This window comes from Pteropus medius, unplaced genomic scaffold, assembly GCF_902729225.1.
Source record: "Pteropus medius unplaced genomic scaffold, Ma_sr-lr_union100, whole genome shotgun sequence".
Classification (NCBI taxonomy): Eukaryota; Metazoa; Chordata; class Mammalia; order Chiroptera; family Pteropodidae; genus Pteropus; species Pteropus medius.
The window spans coordinates 10920553-10927708 of NW_024355205.1; the positions used below are offsets into that span (position 1 = coordinate 10920553).

At 31.9% G+C, this 7156-nt stretch overlaps 1 non-coding gene across 1 annotated transcript; it reads right to left on the minus strand.

Annotated features, from left to right (window-relative positions):
- Positions 1–6767: 6767 nt before the first annotated feature.
- Positions 6768–6893, minus strand: LOC120599219 (small nucleolar RNA SNORA25). The gene has a single exon (XR_005651829.1). It is a non-coding gene; the product is annotated as a small nucleolar RNA SNORA25 (small nucleolar RNA).
- Between the last annotated feature and the right edge of the window lie 263 nt (positions 6894–7156).

A 7156-nucleotide genomic window follows, 5' to 3' on the forward strand; every position in this document is an offset into this window, starting at 1 on the left:
GACTCTGCATAAATCTGAGTCTGCTACACAGAAGGGATCCAGAGAAGTCCCAGGTTGAATTCTCCTTCTTCTGAGAGTTTTACAAGCCTACGCATTTTGCCTTCAGATTAGGAATCACCAACATACACACAGAACACACTGAAACCAGGGAGCCCGAAAAGAAAACTTGGCCAGGGTTTCTATACTCTGCTGGTCATGCTGGCATATTTTTGCTGTATAACCAGTCCTCCAGGGGAACACTAAAAATAAGTGTAAATCGCCAGTTTCACTGTTGCCAATAAATGATGTTGACAGGTTTCTGCACATAGCCCTAAAATTCCTTAAATGCAGTAAATTTCATGCCATGACCAGTGGTCAGTCCTCCGATGATACAGTTCTTCCTTTAGTAAGCAGCTCAACCAATTCCAAGCTTGCTCTATGAACCCTCACAAGATACATAATGACACATAGCAACATTGTCTGTAGTGACAGGAAAAATTAAAAAGTGAAATATCAAAAACATTAATCATAATTTCACAATTGTGTGTACAGCAAAGGAAGGAAATAAAGTTACAAAAAGAGTTTGGATCATTTATTCTATAGTTCATTTAAAAACATTGTTTATTGCTTTTCTACATTAGTTTAAAAGGCTTTTTGTAGATAGTAGGCTAAATGCTAATACCACATACAATTTATAATTTATTACAATAGTGTAATACATATTTTAAAAAAATTTGAAACTACCTCGGCAGAAAATTAAAGAGCTTTTCTGATTCGAAATTATCTATACACATAACTATAACCAATTTACTAAGACTGTGAGCTGACAGAGCAAAAAGTCTTTTTTGATTAATGTTATTATAACAAACATCAACAACAAAACTAGTACTTGAACCCTGAGAAACAAAAATTAATATTTACTTCAATTTCAAAGTTTTGGATGCAAATGTTATTATTCTTTTACTTGAAAACTGTATCTATCTATGGACATACATGAATGAAAAATGCTAAAGAGTCAAGATAGTATTTTATGGTGATCGGAATTAATTAAAAATATTTCACATATGTACCATATGTCTGCCTACTAAACATATTAAATAGCATCCAGATAGATTATATTGAATTCAGCTTTAATGAAATCTTTAAGCCACAGAGATTATCACAAAGTTTGATTTAGAAGTTCTCTTTACCAATAAATTCTTTATATGTTTGGAAGACAAATCAAATATGTTGCAATACTTCCCAATTGTTACTTCCAAGAACATTTTGGATTCTGTGTACTGCAAATTATTTTCTAACTAGGTAAACAAAGCCTCAATATCACAAAACTCACTGTTAGATGGTCAATCTCCTTAACAAAGAGCACCAGATTGAATTTCTACTATCAAATTCGGGAATACAGAAACTTAGTAAAGGATTCTCAAAACTTAAAATTATGAGTAAAAAAGCTATAGTTCTTTTTCAAATAAAATTACTTGGGAAATGAAGTCATCCTTAATACGCATAAATGAAGACATCAACTAGATTTTTAAGAAAGAAGTAAAATATTTTTATGAAAGTGGCTCACATAAGCTTTGTGTAAAAATGACAATAGGATTTTTGACCATGAAGAAAACTGAATTATCTAAATATATACATTGAAAAATTGGAATAATGATATAATTTGGCATATGTTCTCTCATTAAATTCTATACCAATAGTCTGTATATTTATTCAGAACCATTTAATTCTCAGAATCAGACCTAATGCAGCCTCATATATTGGTGCATTTGGCCACTGTTCATCTATATAGTACCTGAATTGAATAATTTAATATTTTTTCAAAAAATATTATAATTTAAGTTAACTCACTTAAAAAATCCTATCATATTTGGCATCTTCAGTAATAATAATGTGCATATGGACAAGAATCTATGAATTATATCTTCAATCAATATGATATAACCTGGAGAATGGTTTACAATATGCTTTAATCTCAAAATTGCAAAATTCAAATTTTAGCCATTAACTCATCACTTCCTTTGGTGTTCTGACAATAACGAACGCTTGACTATATAGCACTGATCACAAGGATGGTTATAATATAACTCCCTTTTTTGTCCATCCACCCCAATAGTCCTGTCATTGTGAGATTTGGATATAGCCAGTGAAAATGTAGGTATCTGAAATAGGCTGTCCCCATTTCTGGTTTCTCCTCCAGCATTTAAAGAGCTTGGACGACATCCCTCCTAAACTTGTAGTAAAAAAAAAGCTAAACAAACTAAAATTCAACTCTTATATACATCAGAGAATTGAGGTGACAGGGCTAATCGATGCTGTGAAACTAGAGAAATTTGAACACAGAGAATCACAGCATATCGTGAGCAGAAGCCAGTGAGGTCAGTAACTAGTAAGAAAACTTCAACAGTAATTGATTGATTTCTGGAGGCTGAGCATGGACTAGCTTGAGAGTTAAAAACTCCTGGGGGACCAGTCATATGCGTGCTTCCACATCATTGTTTTTACATATAAGAACTGATAAGTTTCTCATAGTGATGATTGGAGAATAGTACCCTCTTGCATTTAGTAGGAAGAGAGGAAAAGTAACCATTTTGACTTTGCCTAGAACATTCTACTTTCAGCGGCCAAGTCCTGCCCTCAGAGATAAGTGCTTTACCAGAATCTAATATGTTGTAAGGGAAGGGCAATTACACAACTTGAGCCTTTCTACATTCTCTGTCATATGGCGGGGGTGGAGGGAGGGTGCTAAGAAACTCATCTGAAGGTCATGTCCAGGGACTCTTGCCTATTAAAAGCTAAGATTTAATCATGTGATTATAGAGTACTTCCCCTCCCCAATACTTTATCACCTTATCAACATGACTCCAGTATAATAACGGAACCCAGATGGGTGAGCTATTAGAAACAGACTATTTTTAAAATAAGTTTCTAGAAAAGCCCAAAGGCAACAGTGGAGATATAACAAAGACACTAGAGGAAATTGAGGGCTCTGACAACTACAGCTACACCAATTATTAAACACAGTCTAACTCCTACTAGGTAAATATAAAACCTTACACTAACGGCCTATTTATCTTTTTCTATTAATGAGTACATTATATCTAGCTTTCGACAAAAAAATTACAAGGTATGCTAAAATCCAAGAAAAACACAGTCAGAAAAAACAAAGCAAGCAATGGAACCACACTGATATATGGCAGATTTGGAATTTAAAATAACTATGATAACATGCTGTGTTCTCTATTGAAAAAAGTGAATGATATTCAAGAATAGCTATGCAATATGGGAAGAATAAGAAAAATTCTGAGAATGAATTAAAAAATGCTAGAAATAAAACATTGTAAAAGAAATGAACAACTTTGACACCTCAGTAGACTGGACATAGCTCAGGAAAGAATCAGTGAGTTTGAAGATGAATAAAAGCTTCCAAAACTGAAAGCCAAAAATAAAAATAAGAATAAGAAACAGAGTATAGAATATTCAAGGAGAGTGAGTACAATTACAAAATGTGTAACATACATATAATAGGAATACTAAAAGGAGAAGATAGAATATAGAATGAAGCAGTAGAAATATTTGTAGTAATAATGACTAGAATTTTCCAAAACTGATGACAAATGTTAAACCACTAATCCGGGAACTCAGAGAAAAGAAGGATTAAGTAATAAAATATCTTTACTTGAACATATCATAATCAAACTACAGAAAAACCAAAGACGAAGAGAAAGTCTTGAAGGAAGTCGGTAGTGGTGGGATCTTACCTACAGACAAAAAAGGATAATAATTATGTTGGGATTCTTTTCCAAAGTCATGCAAGCAAGAAGAATGGAGTAAACTATTTAAAGTGTTGAAGAAAAATATTAACTTAGAATTATTTATCCAGTGAAATTATCTTTCAAAATTAAAGGAGAAAAAAAGACTAAAAATGCTGGAATTTGTTGCCAGTAGATTCATCTTATAAGAAATATTAAAATACGTTCTTCATAAAGAAAATATATCGGAAACTCATATCTGCATAAAGAAAGAACATTAAGGAAGGTATAAAAAAGTAAGATTTAAATTTTGTTCTTATTCTTAACAGTTCTAATAGATAACTTCGAAACAATAACAATACATAAGGCGATTATAGTTTATGAATAAGTGAAATGAGTGACATAAATTAAGTAAGGTATGGGAAGAAAGAATTAGGAATATTCGATTATAAGTTACCTAAGCTACATGTGAAGTAATATATTGTTATTTGAAAGTTGATTTAGATAGGTTGTAGACATACATTGCAAAATTTAGGACAATTATTAAAATTATTTTTAAAAGAAGTATAATTGATGTACGAAGAGAGAGGAGAAAATAGAATCATATAAAATATTCAGTTAAAACAGGAGAAAAAGAAAGAAAAGCAAAAAGAAAAGAGGGAATTAAAAAAAGAAAATGAGCAATGGGTAAAAAAACAGTTGCAAACATGGTAGGTAAATCCAATAAATCAACACTCAACCGCGAATGGTCTAAATTCACCAATTAAAAGACAAACAGTAGACAAAAGAACAAGACCCAATTATATGTACTCTATAGGATACTCATTTTAAATATAAAGACATAGACATATTAAAAGTAAAGAGATAGAGAAACATATATCATTCTATCATTAACCATAAGAAAGTTGGAGTTGGCTATATTAATTCAGACAAAGCAGAGAGACTTCAGAAAAATAAAAATTATCAGGGCAAAAGAGATATTACATAATTTTAAAAGGGTCAATTTTTTAAGACATCCCAATCCTTAATGTGTATGCATCGAACAACAGAACATTAAAGTATGTGAGGAAAAAACTGATAGAATTGTGTCGTGGTCTGAAATGAGTCCTTTCAAAATTTACATGTTGAAGTTCTAAACTCCAGTATTTTAGAAAATGACAGTATTTGAAGATAAGGGTTAGGGTTAAGATTAAGGAGGTCATTAATGTGTGTCCTAATCTAATAAGACTGGTGTCACCATAAGAAGAGGAGATTAGGACACAGATACACACAGAGGAAAAACCATGTGAGATTACAAGAAAATAGCCAACTACGAGCCAAAGAAATATCTTGAGAAAAAAACAAACTTTCTGACACTTTGATCTCAGGCTGCTAGACTCCAGAATTGTGAGAAAATTTATTTCTATCATTTAAGCCACCCAGTCTGTGGTACTTTATTATGGTAACCCTAGCAAACTAATGCAAACAGCAAAGAGAAATAGTCAAATCCACTATTATTGTTGAAGATTTCAACACCTCTCTCTCAGTAACTGACAGATTCAGGAGGCAGAAAATCGGTAAGGATATAGTTGAACTCAACAGCACTATCCATCAACTGGATCTAATTGACATTTATAGAACATTTTACCCAACATCAGCAGAATACACATTCTTCTCCAGTTCATATAAAACATTCACCAAGATTGACTACATTCTGAGCCTTAAAACACATTTTAACAAGTTTTAAAAATAGAAATCATACATAGAATGCTCTCAGACCACAACAGAATTAAACTAAAAATCAATGGCTGAAAAATAGCTGGAAAATCCCAAAATATTTGGAAAATATGCAACACACTTCCAGATAACATTTGGGTAAATGGAGTCTAAAGAAAAATTAAGAAATAGGCAGCCCTAGGTTTAAATTACCAGTTTTGTCAAGTGTGGCATGAATATTCAGCTTAAACTAGTGGGTCATCAGTTTCTATAATTGAATAGAAATGACATCTTTCTTTCAGGGTTGTAAAGATAATCAGAGATAATAAAAGCAATTCGAATTAAAGTTTGAGTTCTTTTTAGACAGTCAATCAATGGCAGCATTCATTAATGTAGCACCTTAAACACATTACACCACTTATTCTTTTACAGGAGTGAGGAGAGACTCATGCAACTTCCAATGTGTAGCATGTCAGACAAAAATGTGGGTAACCCAGGGGTCCCCTTTTTGTGACTGGTATCTAAAATGGGATCTAGTCTTGTGGAATTGAGCCTTTAACCTGTGAGATCTGTTCCAACTCCAGGTAGTTAGTGCCATAATTGAATTGTAGGACATCCAATTGATGTCTGGAGAGTTAGAGCCTTGGTTGGTATGGAAAATTGAGCATTTGGTGTCAGAAGTAAAGTGTTCTCCTTATATAGAAGAAAGCTGACACAGATTCTGTTTTCCTTTTAGTAACAGTGTTTGGCAACAGTAGGTATTCAATAAATGTTGAAGGGATATTAAATGAATGAATCAAAATTATATTTCTTGTGTCTGAAGTTTCTTAAAAACTGAGAATTTAAAAAAAATGTGACTTTCTATTATGATAATTGAAGAAATTCATCAAATTACTAATATATTAAACACTGTGCTGGCTTCAAACAATCTATCCATTTTAGGCATTTGGAGATAGAGCAGTGAACAAAATACTGAAATTTCTACCTTCATGAATCTTACATTTTCATATATAGACACACATCTAAGTCCCTAAACGATATAAAGTGTTATCATGTGCTATAGAAATGTTAATGCCTAAAGCAATTGTGCCTGACCCTTAGGCTGAAGTCTCTATTATATTTTCTCAAGTAATATTGCATTTCTTTTCTACTTAGATCTTACCAAAATTAAAGCTTTATTTGTGTAATTATTAAATAAAAATTAACAAATTATTTTACTAATATCTGCCTTACTTCAGAATCCATGAGACCAGAAATCAAAATGTCATTTTTTTTCTTCTTCTTTTTTTTTTTAACTTGGGAGACATTTATTTACTTTCCCGCATTATTGATATGTAGCTAAATCATATCTCCTCAAAAAATATAACACTATTGAGTGACTATCATATCCTATGGAGAACTTTAATCTTTGGTCACAGTGTTAAGAGCTCCTGGTTTTGGTCCCACAAGCTCTCTTTGAAATGACCTATTTTTTTTTTTTTTCATTTTATGCTCATTACTTAGCAGTGTCTCTCATAGAGTAACAATCAAAGAAACATTCACTCAAGAAGTAAATGAATGAATGAATAAATTAGTGGCTTTATCTAGTTTTCAACTCTGTGACCTTAGAATAATTAATGAAAGATTGTAATGATAGAGCTAATAGAAAGAATAATTAAACAACTTGTTCCAATCATTTGCATAACAGGACCAACAAGAAAACCTGGTTTTTCTGAATATTAATATGATTA